This window comes from Anser cygnoides, chromosome 7 (genome assembly GCF_040182565.1).
Source record: "Anser cygnoides isolate HZ-2024a breed goose chromosome 7, Taihu_goose_T2T_genome, whole genome shotgun sequence".
Taxonomy (NCBI): Eukaryota; Metazoa; Chordata; class Aves; order Anseriformes; family Anatidae; genus Anser; species Anser cygnoides.
The window spans coordinates 20,580,776-20,606,599 of record NC_089879.1 but is presented as its reverse complement, the minus strand read 5'-3'; the positions used below and the strand labels follow the sequence as shown (position 1 = coordinate 20,606,599).

At 44.0% G+C, this 25,824-nt stretch overlaps 1 long non-coding RNA gene across 9 annotated transcripts in view; it reads left to right on the top strand.

Moving 5' to 3' along the window:
- LOC136791237 (uncharacterized) overlaps positions 1-25,824 on the top strand; it is a 318,474-nt gene that overhangs the window by 2,923 nt on the left and 289,727 nt on the right. For all 9 annotated transcript variants that reach the window (XR_010832780.1, XR_010832789.1, XR_010832785.1 and 6 more), the window contains exon 2: positions 692-789. This is a non-coding gene — a long non-coding RNA (uncharacterized lncRNA). The remainder of the gene's footprint in view (positions 1-691; positions 790-25,824) is intronic.

Genomic DNA, 25,824 nt, shown 5'->3' with positions numbered 1-25,824 from the left:
GTGAATAATTTTAACTGTAACACATGACTCTTTGATATTTGACTTGAAACTAGAGAACATAAATGTATTCTATCCACCTGGTTTTGCCCCTGCTTAATACTGACATTAATACTGACATGTCCCCTGCAGTGGGTATTCTGCATTTTTTGTGTACTGTAGGTTTGAAACGCACCACTGATGGGGCTTAATCTGAAGAAAGGAGCTCATTCTTGGGGGGGATGTGTTTTTTGATATTGTGGCTTTATTTCTCTCCCTCTCTCCCTCTCTCTCTCTCTCTCTCTTTTTTTTTTTTTTTTTTTTTAGTTAATCCCATCACATGTTTGTATGTGTCCTTGGTCCCTGAGACCGCTGAAAATATTTTTTCTTCCCTTTGGTAGGCCTACAATATCGGTGCATAGCTTTATGTTTTGTCCACTGCTTTTATTCTTACTAAAACAAAATGCATTTTAATTGTGATCTATCTTCAGTCTTCTACAGGGGCCCCTATATGTAGAATGAGTGTATTTTGACAACAAAAAGTCTTTTTTTTTTTTAATGTATTCAGCAAACAGTGTTCATTCTTACAGCGTTACAGAAATTTAAACTATCTGAAGTGTGGAAAACTTATGCCCACCCCTTTGAAAACGCACACCTTGCCCCAATTTCTGCTGCAACCAAAGGAGACTCCAACTCTCCAATTCCAATTTTGCAGGCACTTCGCAGAATTGCTTTTTTTTCCACGATAATGAGCAAGAATGGGGTCCTGGAGCCCTCTGGTGGATGTCCTGCAGAAGACAGGTAGCTGAAAGCGTAAGTAAATGAACTTTGAAAATGCTGTTGCCATTTTCTCATCCTTATTTCTCAGCTGATTATAAATGTGCTTAATTTGAAATCCAAAAGGTGATTATTTCTGTCACTCTTGAGAAATCTCATGTCACAATTTCAGAGTCTCACAGGTGAATTAACCTCCATCTCAAGGCTACAATCTGATTTAATCAAGACTTTGTCTTTACTCTTCCTTGGTAATAAGAAGTTCTATGCGAATATTTCCTTTATTTTTGTTTTTATTTTTGTCCCTGTTTGCCTTCTCTTGCTTACTGCTACATGTACATTTATCACAATTACAGTGATCTTGTAGTCAAATAACAGACGATTCTGAGTTTGTGACAAATTAATCTGTTTCATTCACAGGTACAAAAACTTTTATGACAGAATCAGGTGATTTATCTAAAAATAAATAGAAAAGTAAGTGAATAATAAGTAAATGAATAATCCGTCTGTCATCTTTCTGTCGGGGAGCTCATTGTGCTTTACATTTGTGTCTTATTTTATATACAGTAGGCTGGAACACAGAAAGATGACATGTATTTCCAAAAATTTCAGTATGTGTCTGTGACAGATCTGGAAAGCAGAATTAGGAATTTAGGTTCCCTGACTCATCCTGCGCTAACAAGTTTGTTCCTTAGGAGCATTTCTGAGGATGTGAAAAAACAAAGCAACTGGGGGACAAAGTCTTTTTTCAGTCTCTGGTTGTAACACGTTCAGCAAAGCTGGTCTATAAAGGGACTGGGGTGTGTGCCTTTTGCTGCTCCATTGATTTGGTCAGCTTTAAAGGAGCAGTAAGAAGATGATACTGAAAAGCCCTGAAGAGATGGAGGCATTTGTTCTGCAGAAGGCCCTTGGTGCTGTTATATTGGATACTGATGTACTTAAACCAGTGAAAAAAGTAGTTCTAAAGTTGTTGGTGGCTAGAGCAAAAGTCAAACAAGAAATGCTCAGGTGAAAATGTCAGATGATTCCACAGTTTGGAAGATCTTTTAGACTGCTAAATATTTGGATGTGGTGACCTGTGTGCTGATGCTGTAAGTGGTGTGTGCTCTACATCAGGCAGCTTTTTTGAGTTTCTCGTAGGTGTAGCTAGTCAGAGTTCAGTAATGGGCTGATTCTTAGTCATTGCATATGACTCTCGCCGTGCAGGTTTTCTTTTTGGCAAGAAAATTGTAATGTAATGCTCTGTAATACAGGGCTTTCTTGGTAATGGTGTTGTCTGGGACAACACTGTTACTGTTGTGTTGTTCTGAAGCAACTGACTTTGCAGCATCGAGACTGCTGTGACTCCTTGAATTTTACCGGTGAATGCAGGCCCTACTGCCACGCAGGACTTTCTGTCTCTAGGATGTTTCTTCTCAGCCATGTGCCAAGGTAGATAGTGGACACTTTGCCAGGCCAGGGACAAACTGGTTTAAATATCATTTATTGAAAGCTTGTTGGTTTGCCATGTGTATTTTATATAAAATATTGACAGGACCTGTTCTGCTGCTGCTTTTATATGTGAAAGTAATTTTTGTGTTCTACTTTTTTGTAGCAGCTAACTCAGCCAGAACCAAAATATGAAAGCTTTCCCTAATTTAGAGGAATTTTAAGAACTGGAAAATTTTAATACTTATCTAGCTGTATTTGAATGTGTCTCTGAATCTGCATAATAAATGCCTGATCTTTGCTGTTGGCAGAACTAAAATACAGAGAGGATCAGAATATGATTTAAGCACTCCGTCTTTCTCTAACTTCTTTTGTTCAGATGTCATGGGAAAAAAAAATCTATTTCTGTACTGGAAAGAGCTTAGGACCCTTAGGTTCTGATCCTCACCTTCCTCTGTCTTCGAGCATTATCTTCATTTTATAGATGGACAAGGTGAGGCTAGCAACACTTTACATTTTGTTAAAACATTTTGAGGTCTGCTACTGAAAAGTGAATTCAAAAGCTTCAGACTTCCTGTATAATTATGTAGCTTTTCTTTTACTTATCCAACCGTTTCGTCTCAGGCAGGCTGAAAAGAGAAAACACGCTCAGCTGGGATAATGTACCTGCCTGCAGAGCATTCTGATTAAATTATACACTATAAAATTATACTTGAGTAAAAAAAAAAAATAGAAAAAAAAGGGTGCTGCCTTCAGGAGTTCCCTCAAGAGTTCCAGGCAGTTTGTGTCTTTTGGTTTCGATGGCTGGTATTTTTGGCCGAAATATTGCCAGCACGTAGGGAAAGGGCACAAGGTGCATCTGGTTCCTTGTCTTCTTTTGACGCCCTGCTCTTGGAGGGTTCTGCATTTTAGATTTGATTGACACTTGAAAAACGAGTTTGAAAAAGTAGTTTTAGGAGACAAAGTCACCCTAAGCAGCAGTGAGAAAAGCTGCAGTATCTGAGAACAGATAAAACCATTGAAGAAATACTTAGCCATTTTTTTCTGGTTCCGGTAGGTGTGTATTAGTAAAAACACTACAACAGGTGTACGGTGGAGGATGAATGTTGTTACACAGAAGTTGCCATCTTCTAATGTGGACTGTGTAGGAATTATCCTCTTCATACAGCACACCCTGGTGAACCAGAAGGATGAGTTTACTCCCTTTAAAATTTTACTGTACTCCTAACTACTCCCCGTGCAATCAGTTAATCCTGCAGTTGCTGAGGAAAGCGCACTAACTTCTTGAGGTAGCCCAGTTATTTTGCTTGCTGTCCGAAGCAGTCCTCGACCCTGGTTATTGGGCAGCAGGTGGGCAATTTGCGTGAGAACTGCTAGAGCTGAGGACAGCTGAGGGCTGTTGAAGAGCAGTGCAGCAGCTGAGCACTAGATGCCACTCTGAGGCCACAGTAGGAGCTTTGCAAGCCTGCTGCAAGAGCCATCCGGGTGGAGAAGGCCAGGACACTAGGTCCCAGAAAGCCCCGTGCGGGAGGGGAGGGAGACAGGCCGTGCTCCTTGCATACCCCGCCAGTGAGGCTAACAACCCAAACAGTGAGAAGGTGAATGAGGGGCCACCGGCTGGGGGTTCAGCCCCCATGGGAGTCAGGGCCCGCAGCAGGTGCTTCAGATGGGAATTAAACTTCCAGAGTTAAGCAATAATTTCCCAGCTTTTATGGCTTTGTGCACAGGTGTCCTCGCTTTCACCTGTTAGCCAGATGGGCTCAGAAGGAAGGAGGAAGATCAAGGTGAAAGGGCATTTATAGTGCCCTGGGAGGAATTTTGTGAGAGCTTAAGTATGGTCTGAAGAGCTGTGGCTCTTATGCTGTTTCTACTGGTACGGTCCCTCTGCAGGCAGGTCTGTAAAAGTATGTGATCAGTAGAAACATGGCTAACCTCCTCCTACACCAATCCCTATGTGTCCTGAACATTGCAGTATTGTGCTGGGAACCAGACATCAAAACTGTCTATAATCTGACTTAGCTAATGGGCATGAGTCACAAACCTCAGCGTGAGACTTGTGTGGCTCACAAAATGCAGGAGTATCTGAACAAAGGTTTGGCTTGCTGTCAAGATAACGGCTAGTTGTGGAGTTTGGATTCAGATCAAGACTGAAATGTGAACTGAAGTTTTGATGGGACAGCATTTTTTCCGGGGAATTGAGTTTGTTTTACTGAACAGTTTGAAAGTGAATACTTCCTGTGAATGCCCCATACTATATATCTTTTAAAACAATATTCTCTGTTCATACAACATAAGGTTAGCAGCATGAATGTGTTGCTTACAAGTACTGAAGAAGCTTCCCGAATTAGGGGTAGTGACAGCAGGCAAAGACTTTCTTGTAATTAACTGGGAGGTAAGTCTGAGTAGGCCCTTCACCTTCAGAACTGCTGAGCTCATGATGTTTCCGCCTAGACGCCCAATGCTTTGTATGCGTGTGCGTATATGTATATATATATGCTTTTATATAGAAGGATTTACCAATGCAACGTCAGAGTTTTGAGTTAACTGTGTAGCTTGTAGTCCTCAGCCTTGAAGAGGAGTACATGCTGATCAGGAGGAAACAGGAAGGGATAAATCTCAGTAAAAATCCTACTCATTGATGCGTATTATTTCTCTTTCAATTACTTGGTATTCCTACACTAGGAAAAGTGTGCAGTGCATTGCTGAGTGAGTTATGCTGGTCTCAAATAGCATGCTTACAGAGAAAATAAGATCTTTGCTGCTACTAGGTAGAGGAATATTTTAAGGAAGGGTAGAGGCACATATCTCAGAGCTGAATGTTTTGGGGTGCTGACTTCTGGGGGCACTAGCACTGCATTGCTGGTCAGTGGTCCTGCTCAGCCCTCCCATCTGTGCTGTGACTGGATCCAGCCTTGTTACAGGAGATGTCTGTGTGGGGAATTTGACTTTAACAGAACTAAGTACTCAAAAAGAAATGCTCTTGGCAAAGTGCAAGTATAATGCCTTGTCTGACTGTTTTGTTCTCTGTATAAAGAATAAATACCTTTTACAGTTACTTGCAAAAGGAATTTCTGATTTAGCTCAAATGGTAGAGGATTGTCTTTTTGGTGCTGAAGTTTTTGTATTTGCTCCCTGCTGACCAGTTTAAACGTTTGTTATGTGGGGGCCATAAACCTTACTAGTGAAACAGGCAGCATGGGCTAGAAATTCTGCAGCACTTCAGTAGCCTGGCAAAATGATTCTAGTAAAAAGCACCAGAAAGAAATATTCTGTCTCTCCTGCCAACACCTACCTTCTGGAAAAGCTATGTACCAGCAGAGTGATTGTTCAGCAATGTATGGAGGGCTCGTATGTGTTTTTTCCATGTATCCACATGTGAATGTATATTGTCCTGCAGTTGTCTAACCCACCTGGGGTCCCCTAGGTCTGTGAACTAAAGCCTGTGTAGTTATCTAACACAGGATGTTGGGTCAGTTTCTGTTTTCCCTAACCTGAATTTAAATGCAGAATGGACTACTTTGAAGTAGAGCATTCTTGGGTATTAAGGAAGGAGCTTGGTCTTTCGTATGTAAATTACCCTGCCATTGCACACACAATCTTTTATCCATGAAGCCACCCAAGTCCTAACCTGGAATTTCAAGGTTTTCTGTCGGCAACATCCATCTTCTGTGGCCCTCCTCATATTAGCATTGATCTACAGTGGAAATAGAGAACACGGCTGTGTTATTATATACCCAGCTGCAATTTCTGTTCCAGTGATTGAGTGTACATACAGAATTTTTGAAACATGGCCATTCTAACTTATTTTGTCTTCCTGTCAATAACATGGCACTTGTCCAAATTATGGATCAATATCAGCTGATCTTTTTATGTTAAACTGTAATGAAGTTGCCTCTCTTATTGGAGATGTGATCTTGCTTCAGGCAATGCTTTTAACTGAGAACTTTGGAATGGAAATGGGGGAGAGGGGAAACAGAAGTGGGGGAAGGACATGGGGAGGAATGAGCAAAAGCTGGGAGGAGAATAGCAGCGGTGAAAGAGCTAGGAATGGAGGAAGAAAATAGTAGGGACAGGGTTATGGAGAGAGCTGGCTTGTTAGGAGTTGTGGTACAGTGAGTAAGAGCTCTGCTCTTCTGTACTGTCAAAAGCCAGTGGTAGACACTGGGAGTGAAAACCTCTCTTGAAATCTCAGGCAACGCGTCCTTTAACTTTGTGGGTGCCTCACTTTGTTTCAAATAGTTGGTGAAATCCAATAATTTAAAGAACAGAGGAAAAAGGGATGAGGCAAGGAGTGGAGAATGAGAGATGTAAAAAGATCAGCCTGTCTTTCCCTTGCAAGGAAGCAGCTCTGCAGTGGCTTTTCCAGGCTGGTATCTAGCTCTGAAGAGTTTCGGGGTATCTGTGCTGTGCACTAGCTGTAGCGCTGAGCAGGTGGGTGCCTCTCATTTCCTACTGCTGCACCTGCTTTTACTTCAACTCTGTTTTACTTTGTTAGAAAAAGTGTTGAGGGGAATTTCTGTAATCCTGTTTCTAGGGTAAAGGGTTTATGGAAGAAAGATGGTGTGTCAGGCTTTCAGAAGAAGAGTCTGAGAGGGACTATTACATTGCTTTGTAGGGAAAAAACAGTAAAAAGGAGAACTTTTTAGGAAAAAATAGAATCAAAACAAATACATAGAGGGACGTCACCTTTTATCTGCAAGGGCCTTCTCTAATACTTTTTCATTCTCACCCTCTTTCCTTAGAAGGTTATTTCACTGCTGCTTTGTCCTGGCATTTTCACAAATTGTTTAGTGAACTCTATGAAAGTACTATTAGAAGAAAAAAATCTGAATCATCTTAACCCCACAGTGCATAGGCACGAACAAGGTTGGGGTAGAGAGAGGGGGAATCAGTGTGAAAGTCATTCTCAAACTAGAGTTACCTGAGAGCTCTGTTAATGAGGGGTATTTGGTAGGATGCCTAAGCTTTTTTGCTCATATGAGACTCGTGTTCAGCCTGCTCTTTATTCTCTTCCTCATTTTTCATCTTATGCTTTACCATAGTTTCTGCTTTCTCTTGCCATATTTTTTCCTCCACTGGACTACACCAGTTTTATAGCTCTTTCTGGATAAGGAATTTGTGTGTGTATATCTTTCTAAATGTTTTTGTTACTCCATGGAAGCATCTAGACCAAAACAAACACAGTGCTGGATTTGAGAAACAATCCTTCGTAAGACTTGACAATGGGGCAGATAGAAAACCTGAGATAAGTAAGGGGAATGGAGGAACTAAAGCGACCGGGTTGTTTACTGTTAGAGAACTGTAGCTGAGTTTGGAATTGAATTTGGATTGCACAGTCTTGTATGGACATCTTTAATCCCAAGGATATTTCCTTTTTGGAGCCTTAAGTAAAGAATACCTAAGCAAGACCTCTCAATTTCAAGCCCGTGCTAGAGGGAACAAAAAAAGTTAAGGCTGTGTGGCTACGTTAGTCAAGATGCTTTCAAAGTTTTAGTCTCTGGGATTCAGTTTATTTTTAGTTTGTTACAGCATCAGGTCCCTAGGGTTTAAGGAATGAATTTGTACATTGTTTTAAAAATCCTTAAATTATAAAGATTGGGTGAGCTGTAACTTTGAGGGCAACTTCGTAGTGGTTAGGTGCCTCCAAGCTTATAATATCTAAATATCTCAAGAGACTTTCCCTGTTTTTAGGGCTTTGGTAGGTTAGGGCAGTGTTGTTATTCCACTTCTGCAGGTGAAGAACTGAGGCACAAAGACAGTAATGATATTGGGGTTCTTAAAGTGTCAAATGAAAATGAAGCCTTTTTTAAAAGTTTGGGAATAATTTTGAATATGAAAGCTGGAATATTTCATACAAATTTTAAAAATATTTTTCTTCAATTTTTTAATTAGTGTAGTTTGTCAAAAATAATTGCTCTCGGGAGGGGGGGGAGTTATGCTGAATCTACATTTTCAGCTTAAAAAACATACCAAAAAAATCCAAGTAGCTATAGTTACCCTGGCAGAGCAGGCACGGTTAAGCTGCATCTTTTGCTGCTAGGCCTTTTGCAGTCCACGTTACTACTTTAATCACTTCAGTAAGGTAGAGGAAAAAACCTGAAGACCAGTACCTAGCTTTTCAAGCAGTTTGATAATCTGTTGGTGTGAATCATCACAGCTGTGCTGGGGTCAGCAGGGTCCAGCTGACAGTCTGCTCGTAACTGTGCCACCAAGCTTCACTTTCTTTTTCTAAACCAAGAAAAGCACAGAGAATTGTGTAAGTCGGAAAACTGTGCTGACAGTATTTTCTTCAGACATGGGAGGGAATGTGGAAGGGGCAAGAAGCAAACCTGGGAGATGTGCAAAACAACAAGAACAAACCCAACCAAGAAATAGCACACCCTCACCACTAAAGTCTTGTTGTAGGAGACCCAGCATTAGTTACAAAGCAGATGCTGGTAATGCTTCTGCTCAGCAGGGGACTACAAACATATGTCCCAAGTCCCACACTTCATGCGACTATTTACACAAGTGTAAAGTAAAGGGAAGGGGCTATCCCTGTTAACTGGTGCTCAGCAGTACACGGGTTCCACTTGTGCATCGGTGTCAGGGGAAGCGGGGTAGCAGGGAGTGAAGCTTAGAGAATTCAGCCCGAGCAAAGCCAGATGGGTTATTGAAGGTTATAACAGGATATTTCCATCAACTGATTTGTTAGTTTGCAGCACCAAAGAAGTGAGGATATGGAGCAAAATGAGGGGAAATTCTTTTAGTTTTGAATGAACATTTTTTTCTTTGGATTGAAATGCTTGATTTTAGTGTAATAAAAAAAAACTAAATAAATTTCAAGAAAGCAATGCAGAACAGCTTAAAGATCTGAATATCTCATATTCAGAATATCAGGTTGAATTATTTGGACTTCCAGAAAATTAATTATTCTAGGATGAACATAAATAATTTTAAAAGATGTGCAGTCAACACAGATCTGTATTTTAAGTTCTTAATCAGCTTTACCGTTACATATGAACTATCCAATAAGGGCAGTAAATTGTCAAAGGGAAGGGAGTAAATTAGTCATAGTCTAACTTTACTGAAGGTGAGAGAGGTACACCAGCTATGAATTTGCCCCACTTCAGAAATGAGAAGTCAGACTTATGGCTGCGTATCCTATTTTTACGCCTGCTGTTGACTGTGGGAGCATTGTATTGGGAGCGTTGTTTGCATTACAAGAGAACTGCGATGACTGAATTGTAGTTCAGGGTTTTCTTTGCCTTCTGTTAGCAGATAGATTACCATAACTGGTTTAAAACCATTCCTGGCAGAATTAAATTGATTCCAGTGGATTTACACTACAAATGAATTTATTCTGCGATTTTCATGGTTTTCAAGCCCAGAAGGACTGCTGGCTTTGGATGATACTGTAGAATTTCAACCAGTTATTTAGGACCAATTCTAGAAATGTATGCTTTAAAAAAAAGGAATCTTTCTAGGCTGAAAATTTGCAGGAAATGCTGCTGGAAGCTTGGTACAGTGATCCTTCATTCTTTTGTTGAACAGGGCTGAGACTTCGGTTCTGTTCTTCGTGGTATCACTAGTTGTGGCAATCACACTTCTCGGTGCCTTCATTTCCCTACCCATGACATGGATATAGGATATTTAATCTCCTCTGGAAAAATATTTGAAATCCGTGGTAGAAGACTGATAAATGTGAGCAAAATATCGCTCTGTGATTATAGTTTTGTTCTTCTGTGTTTTCCATTTTGCTTTTCTCATCTGTATCTCTGATATTTTTACTGAATACAGTAAATGATGTGCTGACCTACTGTCTTTCAGTTGTATCTAATAAAACTTTATACACATTTTCTTAAAATACAAATTAAAACATTTTTAGAGAAAATTGCATACATTTGTAAATAGAAAATACCAGGTTTGCCTTCGATTTGTCTGTAATACAGCACTTCAGGAACACGTGTTGTTGCTGTTCTGTAGCTTTGTAATGAGACAGAAGGATCAGAAAGTTTTTTGTTCCATGTTACGTTTCAGCTTTCTTTTGGTAATTACAGTACCAAAGGATCTCATCGCTCTGTCACTTTGACTTTAGGGATACACATGGCAATGCTGAAGATGGAATTCAGAACACTTGGTTTCAAGTGCCAAGAGACAGTGGTATATAGGGCTTGTGATGTGTTTGCTACATAGGAGAGGAGAGAATGTGGCCTGCAGTCTGGGTCTTGGTTGTGTGTTGTCTCCTGTTTCAAGTCAGATGTCTGTAGCCTTCAGAGCCAGTATAAAAGAGCTAATCAATGACTTCCCTATTGGCAGGCTTTGGGGACAGGACTGACAGCTGGAAGGTCTGTGAAGAAGGGGCCCTCAACCAAATGGACCCATTGGATATAGGCGCTTCCACAGAGTTCAGTTACAGTGACCAGTTCCTTAGAAGTGAGACCTGAAGAGTCCATTACACTGCAAGTGGAGGCCCCAGCTCCTGAGTGTGATTTGCTGTCAGTGATGGTGCTGTGGGCATGAGTGTCCTGAGCATTGTGTGTATCACTGAAAGGGAAGGCTCAGGGAGGGGGTGCAACCTCTCTGCTGCTTGGCTTGGCATTTTATTAGATGCTAGCATAGACTTAGTCCCAGTTGTCTCCAGGAATTACAGGAGGCTCTTGCCTGCAGACCTTTATAGATCTCAAGGTGCAGGCTTCGCTAAGGGTTGACCCTCTCAAGCCCAGGCAGGGAACTATGCTTGCCCTTGCTCCCCTGTTATTCGCCAGCTGAGATGCCACACCATCACTGTCCTCATTGCCTCTGTAGGTCTTGGACACTGGTGGAAGTCACTACCTTCCCTGTACCTCCTTGGTGCTCCTCCTGTTCCCTCTCTGCTTCTGCTGGCGGTTGGCAGGCTTGGTCCCAGGGGCTTGTGCATCCCGCCTCTCCAGCACTCGCCTTGCTGGTGCTGCCCTGTTGCAGCAGTCAAGCGACACCTTAATAAAAAGCTTTCCTCCCTTATCTCCTCTCTGCTGCTGTGTCACTGGGCTGAGGATCGGGTTCCCATCTCTTTCACACGCACACCTGGTCATAAAACACTGGGTTTGTTTTTAACCTCAAACCAGGGAGCTTTAATTAAAGAGACAGTGACCTCTTTTATGAGTTTGCTCGCATAGGGTTTCAGGGCTATTGTCACATAGAGCTCACATAACAGAGCACCATTGCACAAAGCTCCATTTACACATCCCTCCCTGGCTTTTTTCCTCTCTTTTTGTTTCCAAACGCAGAAGGAGGTTGTTTTCTTGTTTACCCCTAGGCGAAGTTGTCTCTCCTGTTAGTAGCCTATGGCTAACAGTCTCTTTGAAGAGAACCTACCTTTCTTACTAACAACACATGTCATTAGGCTTGGAGAAATGTTATTCTTTAATCTCTGCAGCAAATCATCTTCCTGTCCCTAAATTTGCAGGATATGAATAGCTAGTTAAAATAGATCTCGCCTTATGTTCTCCTTAGCTAGTTCTCATGCCTGTAAAGTGGGATCTGTGTGTTTGTGACAAATACTTCTCAGTGTTCACTGTTGTATTTACCTGTACTCATTAATTTTCAGGTACAATAACTAGTCAACAGCAATACATATATATATATTTTTGATACACATGAGGATGATACACACTGGGATAGGCAGCAAAACTCAGTGTTATGCAGAATAGTTCACATAAACTTACAGAAGTTATAGAACTTACAGAAAGAGGTTGATAAATACAGGTATGTGTATTCAGATGCACATATATTTGAAGATGCACAAAGCTACACGTATGTGCAGACCAGGGATTGTTTGGGGTGTGCAGACTTCTGCGCATCAGGACCTCTTTCAGCTGAGACATAGCTGGGACACAGACAAGCAAACAAATAATCAGTAGAATGCAGAAGCACCTGTGGAGGATATGCACACTGAAGGAAAAAATATACGTGTAAGAGTGTAGATACCCCCAAGGAATGCCTTGTATATAGACCTTCAGAAGCAGGTACAAGGATAAGTCTGCCAGAAAATGTATATGTGGAAACTTGCATGCACATACACACTCATGCTCGCACGCTTCCAAGACCAGCATTAGTGGGCATGCACGTTTGGTCACTTAGATGCTAGTGTGTATGCATAAAATCTGGGTGTATATGTGCATGGTTGCAGATAAATGCTCCTGCACAATCCCATGCAGGTAAACCGGCTTATTCCCTCTAACTCTAAATCACATATAAGTTACTGTGGGCACATACAACATGTTCAGGTGCTGGAACTTCTACTGAATGATGCAACGCCTTTGCTTTCAATGGCGTTTACTTCCAGTGAAAGCTCACTAACGTGAGAGAAATGACATGGCTTAGCTGCAGGGATCGTAGGAGAACGTGCCATTTTGCAGTTCTAGATATCTATTGATACAAATACAGATTTTTTTACCTAATACATTAATACAGATGCGCACAGACACAAATATACCACACACACAGACCCTTAGACACACACAGATATACCCACGTCTATGTTCATTGAGAGAGACTCACTCAATATCTGTGTATGTGTGTGTTGGGAGAGGGTCATAACCTCCTCCATTCTTCTCCTGAAGGGGTTTGGATAATGAAGGGAAAAGAAATGAGGCCTGGGGCTAATTTGTAGTGGCATTTCCTGGCCTCTCTTCTGCCAATGAAGCTCCGTTTCATCTTTAGCCTTATCAATTCTGCAGTCATGTGGCTTTCCGCTTGGACGCCTCTGTCTCTTCACCCTCCTCCCCAATCTCCGATGCTAATGGAAACTTCGTTAATGCCATTAATCTGCTGACCGGGACAAGTCAAAAACATATCCACACAATCCGAGCCAGGGCTGCAAGTGTCCTGGGGCTGCCAAACAGAGGCACCCCCTGTGTTCATTGCATTCCTGAAAGAACTTCATATTGATTTATTTCTTTTTTTCTTTCTCTGCTTTCTTCCTGGACAACACTGCATCCGTCAGAGCAGGCACCAAGTAGATGGCCTTTTCTTCGTGATCACTCATAATGTTTTTGCAAGAGTTCTCTCCTTACCCTTCCCCTGGTTGTAGTGCTAATGCTTTCTTATGCTTTCTTTCAGTGGCCCATCATTGCAGCCTTTTTTTTTTTCCCTTATGCTGCTTTTGATGAGCGACTTGTTACTCGTGTTTTTTTTTTTCCTCTTGCCTAGTAGAATTTCAAAATTAACCAGATGTTGTGAGAATCTGCCTGAAGTGGGCTAAAATAAACAGCATTCCACTCTACCTTGATATTAGCTGACAGGATCCAAGAGGCTGTTTCTCTCTACAGCCACTATTGCTTATTGATTGTGCAGTTGCCACTGGTTCTGTCCTTCCAGGGCTGTGTTCTTGGGCTGCCTTGCCCTCTGAAATGTTGAGCTCCCCAAAATCAATTCTGGGGAGTGACCATGTATCATTGCTTCGCATTTTGCTGGTATACTGGGTTTTGTAATGCTACACCATTACCTTCTATCACAATTGAACATAATTTTCGGCCATGTACCATTCTTTTAGATATGACTTCAACTTTCCTGCCCAGTGCAGCACACCTGCAGAAGCTCACGGCTCTGAGCGATGACTCACTGTCTCCTTATGCCTCAGGATCCTCCAGTGGCTGAACGCGTGCAAGAGCTGTGTGTCAGGGTTACACTGGCTGAGGACTTTCTGAGGAGAGAAATAGACTCTGTTTGTCGGATACTCGTTTTAGAAGAAGTTTTCTGTGATAACCAGAGTTTGTAGTCATCTCTTGAGAATGTCAGGATGTTGAGTGATCTGTATTTGATCTAGGAATCTTTGTATACGTAAATGAAATAGTGACAATGGAGGAGGAAAAGACAGCTAGGAAAGGCATGCCGTCAGTGTTGTGACATATGGATATGTTTAAAAAATAGCATCAAATTGATGAAAACAAGAAGAGAAGCTGGCAGTTCAGCATGAGCTTTGATGATGTCAGGCTAAATCCGGAATGAGATGGGCTGTGACAGGAGGCTGAGCCTTAGTTGCCACCTTCACACAGACATCACAGTACAAGGGGATTGTTTTACATGGAGGGAAGACAAAGAAGTTTCAAGTTCTTCAACCCTGGCAGCAGTTGAAGTCAAAAGTTCATCCTCATACATGAGGGTGTTTTGGGTACAAAGAATGTGTGTCACTTCCCGCCAGCCAGGAGATGCTCCAGTGAACAGAGCATCTTCTTCCTCCAGCCAGTTTTGGGATGCGGCATGCTTTTTCATCTTCAGGGAAGATGAATGTATCACACTGGCTGATATAGAAGGGTCCATGCTGATAGGTACCATGCTTGCTTTTGGGGCCTTCCTGAATGAAGGGTGAGGAGAAAAAAGGGAGACGGACTGTTACCTTTTGGCATAAAAGTAAAAACGGAGCTGGGACACCCAGTGCCATCACACCCCTGGTGAGATGAATGGGAGAGTATCTGTAAACCCCCGTACGGTCCCAATGGGGGCACTTTCAGAACCCCAGCAAAAGGGAACTGAAACGAAATACTCGTTATAGCCTTAGGAGTGCCAGAGCAGTTAAGAGCTCATACAAGAAGGCTCAGTTTGGTTCAGCTGTTAAGTTTGCCTTCCTTTCTTCATATCCTGTGACTGGGGATTCGAAATGGAAAAATGCTTGGGGAAGAACTTAAGTGCTCATAGTGAAGAGAAGTCTAGTGCCCTGGGAGATGCTGGTAGGAGATTTGTAGTCTTTGTGCTGAGTGTGCCTTAGGGAAACTAGCAGTGCCTAAGTGAATTTATTTTCTGGCATAACATGGTGACAATACCAGGCCTGTGATGCTGCAGTGGTTATCATGCTCTGACCCTGCAGTCTGTGCCATGTGCATGAAGGAGGTGACTGTGCCACTCTGTCCTGTAGTAGATCTGTTTCTAGGACAAAGATCTTCAAGGAAGTGGGTTGTTCATGTGCATCAAGCTGCTGAGTTCCAGGGAGCATCTTAGTGCAGAAGCACCAGGCAACTAAGCCCTATGCTAGACACATCGTTGTCCTGTCCAGTGACCTTGGCAAGTCAATTCATCTCCATCTGCTAGGCTTTTTCTGTGCAGTCCACACATTACAAACTTTTGAGTAAGAAGTCTTTCTTCCTATGTGTGCATCCAGCAAGGGGGATGGTTCTCATCTTGGCTAGTCTCTGAATACTGCAGCAGTATAACAACGTATGCCTCCGTATGGCAGGAACTGTGCATTAGACTGAGAAGTAAAAGGTCCTTTGGACTTCTGTTTGGTGCCAAGAAATAAATCAATTCAGCAAAGCCTGCATTAGCTACCGTGGGTACTGGGAGCATCCCAACTGTGGCAGCATAGAGCCTATCGAGGTTAAATTTGGATTGTGTCATGATGCAGCCTTCACACTAGGAAAGAAGTTTAAAATGTCAGTGCTGTATGTCTTCTGAGCATTCCTATTTGAATGCTACTGCTCAGCACAAAACTTCTGCTGCCTGCTGGTTGGTATGCTCTGAACCATCTTCTGCTCCTGCTTTTCTAACTGCTAGCCTGATAGGAGCTGTCACACTGCTCTGCAAGTTCTTCCCTGCCTCCATTCTGCCACAGAAAATGTTCCAAATGATGGCGAATGCCGCTTTTCAGTGAAACAGTATTTTGTTGAGGTCGTGAGGGTAGATAAAGTTTGTAGATTGAAATAACACCAATATATCTACTGGTCTGAAAAACTTTTTTTTTTCTACTTTGTCCTGCTTTCTTTATTGCAGGATTATTTTATTTATCTTACAATTAAATCTGTGGGGTGGTAGTCAGGAGGTGCAGTTTTTGTTTCTGCTACAAATGTGCACGTTGATTGGGAGGAAGGCATAGTCTGTCGTCACGTTACCCGAATGCAGAGCGAGGAAGACAACAACTGTCTGACACTTCTGCCTTGCTGGACTCGGGCTGACTCAGGGCAGTGCCCCTTCCTACTCAGTGAGCCCCAGCCTGGGCTGATGAGCGGTACTTGGCTTGGTTGGGTGGTGGTGTGCTTTTGGGTTTTGTGCAGGCTGCATGGGCTTCTAGATTTAGACCCAAAGGCTGGAAACTCAGCCATATTCAAACATGTTTCACCTTATCTTTTAACTGTGTACGTATAGTGCTTGGTGCATTGTGGGGTTGGTATGCTTCTGTATTACCGAGGGACAAAACAAAAAAAAAGTAGCTTGGCTGTGCTCGCTCTCTCTTCTGCCTACCTTTGATACTGTTATCTTTGCTATTCCCTCATTATAAATTTGGTTTCATTCTACTCGCAAATGTCCTGTGAGTAATCTGTAAGATTTCCTGAGGGCTGTGGGGGGTGGAAAGACAGGATTTTGATGACTACAGCTGTTCCTAGTGGTAACTGCAGCAAATTTCTGAAGCTCTGTTGCTCTAAAGTCGATGATGATGGAACAAAGTCTGGAGAGTGGTCTTGCCTGGAAACATTTACGCATACCAGTTCATGGTAAGCCAAAAGTGATACGACTTGTCACAAAATGTAGTAGTTTTTGATGCAGAGGGCAGAGAAATAAGAATCCCCACAAACACAAATGAAGCTGTTTTAAAACCCTTGCAGTCAACAAGGGAAGGAACTTCTTTGCTTTAATGAAAGCACAATAAAAAGTAATACTTGCAGAGTTTATTTAATTCAAAGATGCCAGACTTGTTAGATAACTGATGACATAAAGAATGTTATTCTGCTCTGATTAGTACATAAGAATCATGTTTGCTACTTCTGAAACACAGATGCTTCTAGGGACTTGAAAGGGAGCAGGTTTTGCCCTGTTTTTGCAGTGAGTGCGGGGGGGTGGTGGTCCTTGTTTCTGAGAACTCATGGTAGCTTTTAATTTCATGTAAGAAAGCTGACCAGATTGACTGCTGTGTACTTAACACTGCAGTAGAAATCTTTGCCCTGAAAAGCCTGTAGTCCAAATTGTAGGTTTTGAAACTGATTGATGAAGCTGTATTAGGCTACCTGCACCTCCTCCCTGGTGTCCTCTAAATCTGTAACTTGCCATCTCATCGGCTGTGTGTGTCTGTGCTGGAATGCAAGGCTGGAGTTTGAGGGCTCAGTCTACTAGCCCAAATGCTTGGGAACTCCTAATGTAAACAGGCAAAGGAGGTACTGTTAAATGTGTTTTACAGAGTGTATGAATGTCCCAGATAGATCACAATTCACGGCTGATTTTTTTTCTGCACCCCAGTTCCTCGAACATGAACTCATGTACTCACTAAAACATAAAGTGATGTGCTCTTCAGAGGCACGTCTCCTTTGTGAATGGGCCTGAAGACAGTTTATGGAAAGAAATCTTTCTTTACAGTACTGAAAGAAAAGCAGTGAGAAGCTGGAGGTGGGCACTGTAGCAATTGCTCTAGGTGGCTGTTTGGGCTTTGCTTTGCTGCCAGCAAACACTTTTTTCTGTTGCTCCTTGCACCGCAGCTGGGGGGTTGGCGCCTTTCTTCTCGGTTCTGCTGAACTCCATCTAGCTCAAGTTGCAGGAGGCTGCTGTGGCTTGCAGTTTGGTTACCTATATGAAATGAGTGTGCTGTTCTCAGCGTGCTTCCTCAGGCAGCCCTATAGCTGGCAATAATGGTAATTTAATTGTTTATTTCAGGTTCTTCTGAAGTGGGGTTTTGAAGGAAGGTTTGTCCTACTGCTACTTTTGTTTTACGGTCTTTTTTAAGGACAGAGGAGGATCAGGACTTGGGATAAAGGCCTAAGACTGACCTCAGCATCCAGAGCTCCAACCTGACCTTAAATCCACATGGAGGATGGTTGCCAGACACTTTCTGGTGCGAGTCTGGACTCCGCTTTCCATCTGACAGAGCAGCGGTTTAGGAATCAGCCCTCTGTTTGCCCTACTTACCCCGGTGCTACCTTTTAACACAGGAAAGCTGTTGGCACAGGCACCAGACTGTCACTTTTGTGCCTGAGGGAGGAAAGAGAGGAGTCCTCACCCCATCTTCCTTTTCAGACAGTCTCCAGGAGTTTTGGAAGGAGCTTTTTACAAGCCCTCTTCTATTGTTGGCCAGGAGACAAAGGACGGAGGAGCTGGATTTAAGCATAATGACGTGAGCTCCTCCATGCAGAAAAACCCAGCTGAGAGACCCCCCCTGCTCCCCACACACACAAAAAAAGGAAGAAAGGGGGAGAAAATCTTTGAAAATAACTAATTAAAGTTGTTTTAGCCTCTCTCTCTCCCCTCCAAGGGCGCCTAATCTCACAGGGGGCAAAGGGGGAAGAGAGGCAGGAGGAACAATGAGAACCATCCCCCCCCTCTCTACAGCCCACCTCCCGGTCTCTGAGGTTTTAAAACAAGAGGCCACTTTAAGTTAATGAGCTATCAGCTGACTGGGAGAAGTCTCTAATGAAGCCTGATGTTCACACATTCCCCGGCTTGCTGAATAGGCCTCTGCCAACCCCATAACTGTCAGAAAGTTTCATTCATAAAATCCACATGCCGGGGGGGTGCTGGTGAGGGGGGCAGGGAGGGAGCTGGGTGGGGATGGGGTGGAGGTCTCCATACAGAGCAGTCAGCCCCAGAGGCTGGACAGACACATGCACGGCCGGGGCTGGCGGCCTGGAGGATCCCAGGGACCCGACTCCGCTCCCCATTGTCTGGCTAGTAATTAGGAAGATCCTCCAAATGCTTCTAGAGGACACTGAAGTCTCTGGGGATAATTAGTGAACATTTGGAGGCTGTTCCAGCTGTTGTGTCACCAGCTTTGCTAGGGCCAAAGGGGCAGGTGATGGTGAGGAGCAGTGGGATGAAGCCTAGGAGTCCTTCTGGGGCGTTGCTGTGCGGGTAGTGCTTTGCTGAGCCTTGTGTCTTCAGGCAGGGCTCTAGGAGCTGCGTGTGCACGTTTGTAGAGGGCTCTTGGGGAAGAGGAGCGCGAGAGCAGGGAAAGTTCTGGAGGGAAAGGTATAATGTGTGGGCAGGAAGGAAAAACTATATTTCCTTTAACATAGAAGAAAACATGATGATGCTTGCTGGAGCTAATTCTCCTTGGGTGGCGCAGGTGTTTTTGGCAAGAGCAAAGAGAAAATATGCAGATACAAGATGTACTGGGAAATAATAGGTTGTCTGTTAGCTCTGATGAGCTCTGAAACAATCTACCTGTGATGTTCTGCCTCCTGTTACGTGGGGTGCCTGAATCCAGGGCTCTGAAGCCAAATCCTATCCAGGACAAAACTACAAGGTCAATTCTGTTCGTGCATTTCTTCTACGTACTGTAAAAAGAAAGGGATGGGATTTTTCAAACTATATTGAGAAATTGGGGGTGAACATTCACAACACACAGAACAGGGTGTGCAGGGGGCATAGGGTGGCACTGAAAGCACTGGTTCTGGGGAAGATGACTGTGTTAGGGACGTGGCTGCTTCTAGAGGTTTGTGAGGAATGGAATACTAAAATGAGTCATGAGTCAATGCCATAATACTTTGTTAAATAAAAAATCTGGCTTTCCATCTATTTTGTGCTCTCATTGAAATTTTGCTACAGTAGCATGGAGAATGGTGTGGTTCTTTGCGTTTGGAGGCAGTGCTGGTGAGGATATAACTAGTATTTGACAACAAACCATAGTGGTGGTGGTATGGTTGTAGAACTGAGAAGTATCTTTCTTTTGACTGTTTTTATAGAGATTTTGATTTTCCTTTCCTCAAACTTGGTGGTTTGGTTACTGAGTTACCTTGCGTTATAACAGTACCTGAACTTCATTGTCTTTATTTGCTGCTATTGCAATTTCGGAGATGAGGAAACAAAAAAAACTTGGGAGCGGAATCCACCAAAGAACTTAGACCTCGCATTGCTTAGTTTTCAGGCAACATGTCTGTATTTCCGTGCAAACATCTGAATTAGATATGGTGTCATTACAGGTGTAAGGAGGCAGTGCATGGAGTGGGAAGCTGCGTGAGCTGGAGGCTGAGAAGTGTGGAGGAGCAGGGTGGGATGCATGGTCTGGCAGCTGGGTGCTCGCCTTGCCCAGAGAGACACCCCTCGTGATGCGAGGTCACAGCTGTGAACATCTCCTCCTCTAGCTCTGCTCTCCCTGGCAATGAATACAGGACTCAAAACTGGGCTGTAACTGCTAGGTTGTTGGGTTTTCCATGGTGAAACTTCCGAAGTCGCTTCTATTGAATATATATATATATATATGTTTAACAAGTATCAAATAGTGTGTTGCCTGGATTTATCTATTTATTTAGCTCTCTGTTGCTACCTCTTGTCGTCAACATTTCTTTACTGGCTGGGTGGCAGGTTGCTGGCAGAGAAGACACAAACTCGATACTACTGGATCTCTGCTCGAGCCAACCGCTGTCCCTTCGGCAGTGGCTTGCCTCTTGGTAGTAGCATTGCTCTTCACTGACATTCTCTTGCCCTTTGTTAGGTTGTCTCTTCCACCCTCAGCACTACTCTGCTTTTGCCGATATTTTTGCTGGCAAATCCCATAGCAATGAGTGTGTTTGGAAGGCTGTTTTTCTGCCACTAATATTTGCTTAGCAGCTGGAGGATGGCTGGGCTCTCTGGGGGTGAAGGGCCCTCCTGCATGCTTTAGACTCACGTGGATGCTCTCAGCCTGATCGAAGGGCTCTCCAGCAAGGAGCCACCAATGTGCCTCTCAGGAAGTTAAGGAAACATCTGCTGAAGGGTTTATGCCGGCCATGTCGGAGATTTGCTCACATACTGGTAAAGGAGGCGGGGGCACAAGCAGACAGCAAACAGGTTCAGATACAGGATAAACTCTGCACCTTGTGCTGCATCATGGCTTGTGTTTCCTCGGTGCATGAGCCAAGAGGGACCACTTGCTTTAGCAGCCTCTCATGTGAGCACTCAACCGACACAAGAGGCTCTGCTCCTTTCCCCTTGGGGGGATGCTGGAGGCAAGAGCTCTCAAGGGCTAAAGAAAACAAAACAATGTTTGCTTAGCTGGAGAGCAGAGCGTGCCTTGCGTAAATTGTACTGGGGCCTAAAAGTCCTTCAGAAGTGAAGTGCCTCTGAAATTGGCCCCACAAGATAAATGCTTACATTTACGCAGGACGACGCCGTTTCCCCAGATGGTGGGGTGTCCCGTTGACTTTGTTAATGGTCTGGTTCTGGCTGCTCTGGGCCTCAGTTCCAGAAAAAAATGACACGAAGGACAAAGTTTTCCCAAGGAAGAAATGTTCCTCCCCTGGTTCTGCCAGTCCCGCACCTTGCGGACAACCAACGAATGTTACCCTTTGGGTCCCACTCACAGGACAAGGGCTCTGTTTGTGGGAAGGAGAAAAAGGGTGCTCTGGGGACTCTGTCAGCATGGTACAGCAGCCCAAGGACGGAGCGATCAGGGAGGGAATTACAGACATTCTTTGCTCCCTGCGGCCAGATTCAAAGGTAAAAGGTACTTGTCAAATCCTATGATGTATTTCAGGTGGGACAGAGAACAGTCCATGTTGCTGTGGCCCCTGGGTGTGTTACATTTTTTTATCTCTGGACTTGACTTGTGAAAAATACAGGTCCTATTTCTGATTCCAATTTCTTGATATCCTTTGTTCAGTCACAGGTGTGCAGGCCAAGCTGGCGTATGTCCAGTGTAGTTAGTGAAGATGTAGTGCCTGGCCTTGCACGCATTCGGTGCTCTGCAGAAACCAAATTGATCGAGAATACAATGTTCCTAGTACAGTAGGATCAAAAGACTGCTTGCCACGCACAGACCTCCTGTAGCTTTTGTTTCTGTGGCTGGGTGATTGACACCGTTTGTTATCTGTGTACGTAGAAATGCCTCTCTGTACACAAGTGGGTTTCACTTTCAGCACATGGCTCACTGCAGCACTCAGTTCCCAGGCCTCTTTCCACCCTATAACATCTTGCAGATGCTCTCAATTTCCAGGAGAGCCTTATTTCTCAATGCACAGGGGTTTTCAGGTGAACCTGAAATGTACCCGTGCTGGCTGTTGATTATTGGCACCTGACAAGAGTAGTGATCCTTACAGAAATAGGAATATCAGACTCAGGGTTTCTCTGTTCATGGTCTCTTTCCTCCACGACAGTAGGCCTGATACTATAGAAGAAGCTCATTTCTACTTGTAAGAAAGCATGTTAATTGCACCAAAGTGTTGAATCAATTTCCTGATGTTTCCCTCCATTCAATTTACTGGGCAGGGGATGTCATAAAAATGATTAGACTGGAAGAAAAACAAACCTCTTTTCAGGCCAAATCTCTTTTCTTTTGTGTATTTTTTGCAGCCTGGAATGGGTTTTCTGGACTTAGGAGATGTGTTCTTGTAATGTGGTGCGTTAGAGCCCTCGTGAAAAACAGAACATGCACTGTGGGATGTCTCTAGTAAAGAGTGGCTCAGGAAAAGGAAAACAAAACCCTTCAGCCTGACGAAAGAACAGCCTGTGTGAAAGTAGCTTGCTATTTAGTTAGAAATTGCAGTCTGTCCACAGATGAACAGCCTTGCTGGCATCTGCAGGTGGGTGTTTTGCTTATGTTTTATATTCTCCTTCCTGCTCGTGCTTGTGAATGTGTTCTGCCTGTCACCTCAGAGATGCGGAGATGGCTGCGATTTGTGGCTGTTCTTATTCCAGAAGTATCAGCAGATCCCGATACTGCGTAAGCGTTGTAAAAGCGTGTTAGTAAGAAACAGTCCGTGCAAAAATAGGGTACAGTCCAGATGGGCCTGACAGACCTCATTATAGAGATGGGGAGAGTCTTTAGAGGTCATTAGACATTAAGTGATGTGACCAAGATCTTGCAGGGACTTTGGCATTCTAAATTACATCTGGAACTTGCACCTCACAGGTTCAGAGCTCGTGAGGGCATTTTAATAGTTAGATAATTTTTAGGAGACTCGCTGACATACATTCATCCAAGGTAAACGTGATCTGCCATCTTGGGCCCAACCCCAGATTTGCTTTCATCAAGTTTAATTATGGTAATGGTTCATTTAACCTCTCTGCCTCCCCCTAACTTCCGCTTTAAAGCAGAGGCACTGGCTGAGAAACCTTGGACTGCACAGTTCCAATTTTAGCTCTGTCTGACTCATTTAATAATTTGGTCAGGTTAGTTTGTCCTTGACTCAGTTTCCCCACTGTCAAAATGGGACTAATAACACTGTCCTGCTTTTTGAGGAAGGGTTATGAAGATAAATTAGTTTTGGCTGGAGAAGAGTCCTGCAGGGCTAGCAGAATTAGAAGGAGACAAGCACTCTCTCTGTTGCAAGTATTATCTATCACTTAGGCTTCTCACAGCCCTCCTTGACTTGTACTGACTGTATTCTTTCTCCTCTTGCAAATTACCAGCATGTATATTGATCAGCAGTATCCCTTGCACAGACTACGGGGCCATCTCTCCATCAGCTTCTTTGCCCTCTCAGAAGCACAAGGGTTTGCAGTTGAGAGCAAAATCCCGGCCTCACTAGCACCAACAAAGCCAGGATCTCAGCCCTGGTTTACCACCACATGAGCGCTTCCAATCCTGCACAAAGGCTGGCTGTGGGGTGGCTCCTTCAGCCTTTTTCTAGGGCTCCCTTAAGGGGAGCCCTCCAAAAATGCCAGCGTGGCTTCGGAGGAGGACAAACCGATGAGGAGTGGAGTGATGTTTGGAGAGGAAAAAGCCAGCCCCACAACAATCTGACTTCTTCTAGAGAGGGTTAAGTACTAAATGCCTCTTACTGGGTCACTTAATGATGGATGGTAGCTAGTGGGGGTGGGGTAAAGCTGACTTCCAGCCCTGCATCACTAAACCGTTCATTAGGAAAAACACACACAATGGAAAATGGCAGAGGGGCTCAAGTGTCCAATTTCTCTCTTGAACTCTCTGAACAGGAGGCTCCAGTCAGGGGAATCCCTGCCACCCTTTCTCCCCCTCCTTCCCTGGCAGTTTCTTTATTAATTAACGGAGTTGGCTGGGGACGGAAACGGAGGACAATAATCAACATAGATGGGTCTGCAGACCTATTTTTAATAATGTGCTTTGCATCTGTCCTAATTGGTATGGAAACAGTGACCTGATTGGAACGGCCGGGAGCCTCTTGGGGCCTTTCTTTCTTCCTTTCTCTCCCTCTGTTTTCTTTTTTGTTTAGTTGAAGTTTGACTTGGTGGGAGTGGAGGGGCCAGTGGGTAAGAAATATAAAACCTAACCTTAGGGGCTGTTCACAGGCCGGGGAGCAGAGCGGGGTGGCGTACTGGGGAGAGCATGGGGTGTGGGGGAAGGGAGCCCCGGGGTCCTTGATTAGGAAGTCGGTGTGAAAGCCTCCAGGGCATGGTCTGGCTGCCCGAGGAGCTGGGGCCAGCATGGGAAGGAAAGGCAGCACTCTGCTGGTGCTCAGCTGTGATAGGAAGCGGGATGGCTTTGCTGGGTGAGCCAAAAGTGGTAGTGCTTCAGGGAAAGGAGAAGTGCCCCAGGAGACAGCTGGTGGCAGGCCCTTACCTTGTTGTGCAACAAACATGCCCACAGTGAGAAACAGCCCGTCTGCAAGAGGTTTTAACCTGAAGTAGGTGGTGGTGGTGGCACTGTGTCCACTGCATTCCTGGTGTGGATGTGCTGTCTGGTGGCTGCCCAGGGCAGTAGCTGGGCAGCTTTCTTCTTTCTCCCACTTGTTAAATAGCTAGTGGTATGCTTCTGCAGGCCCTGCTGTGCCTGTCCATGCTGGCTTCCACCACTGCATCTTTATGTTTTTGGGGAGTCACTCATGAGACTTGAGCATCTGGCAGAACACCTTTCTCCATACGGCTGTGGCTTCCTGCAGGGCAACACAGCACGGACAGTAAATCCATCATTATGGGGAGCACTGAGCTCGTGGGCCCGAGCTGAGGAGCTTCTCACCCAGCAAGGGACCACATCGGGCGTTTATGTGTCACAGCCTAAGTGCCTAACTGCTGCCTTGCTGCTTCGCTGTCTGTCACAGCCCACACGTACACACAGCCGAGCAGCTAGGTGAAAAAAGCCCGTGAACTCAAAGTATGATGAAATGAGTGGTTTTCATTATAGGCTAGGAAAGAAATTGAATGTTATTTAAAAGAAAGCAAAACGCTTGGGTGGATGGATGGACGGAAGGATTGGCTCACGTGGCTCTTATTTGTATCTACCCCAGAAATGGCTCAATGTCTTCAATTCTGAGCATTTTGACTTCCACAGCAGTTGTTTTTTCCCTTTAATCCTTAGCTTCTGGAAGGAACCTTTGTGTTAGGATCTTCCCTTTCTTTTGTGGAAACTTGCTGTAAGCTTGCTGTTCTTGTGCTTGCTGTGTAAAACTTCAAGAAATGATTCCATTGCCCTCAAAAGGATCAGAAAGATGGAAAGATCTCCCAAGTGGTTACTATTATTATTAAACGTAACGCACATCTGGAGACCAACTCCAGTCTCATTTTTGGGGCTTTGCTCATTAATTCGGGCTACTTCAGCACTCATAAGGGCATTGCTGAATTCAGGGTCTGTTAGTGTGTTGCAAGCCTGGGCATCTGTTGTACGTGTAACTGCTTAGAGAGAGGAAGGAAATAAAGAAAGAATGGAAATGTAGAGGGAGCGGGCAGTGAGCTCTCGCCACTGTGGTGTGTGAGAAGTTGGCCAGGCCCCATGTAAATCAAGGACAAAGTTGACTAATTTCCTGGGTCGGTCATGGTGAAAATATCACATTTCATGGTTTGTTGCCGATTCATAGAAAAATCCTATTAAAACCGGGCAGA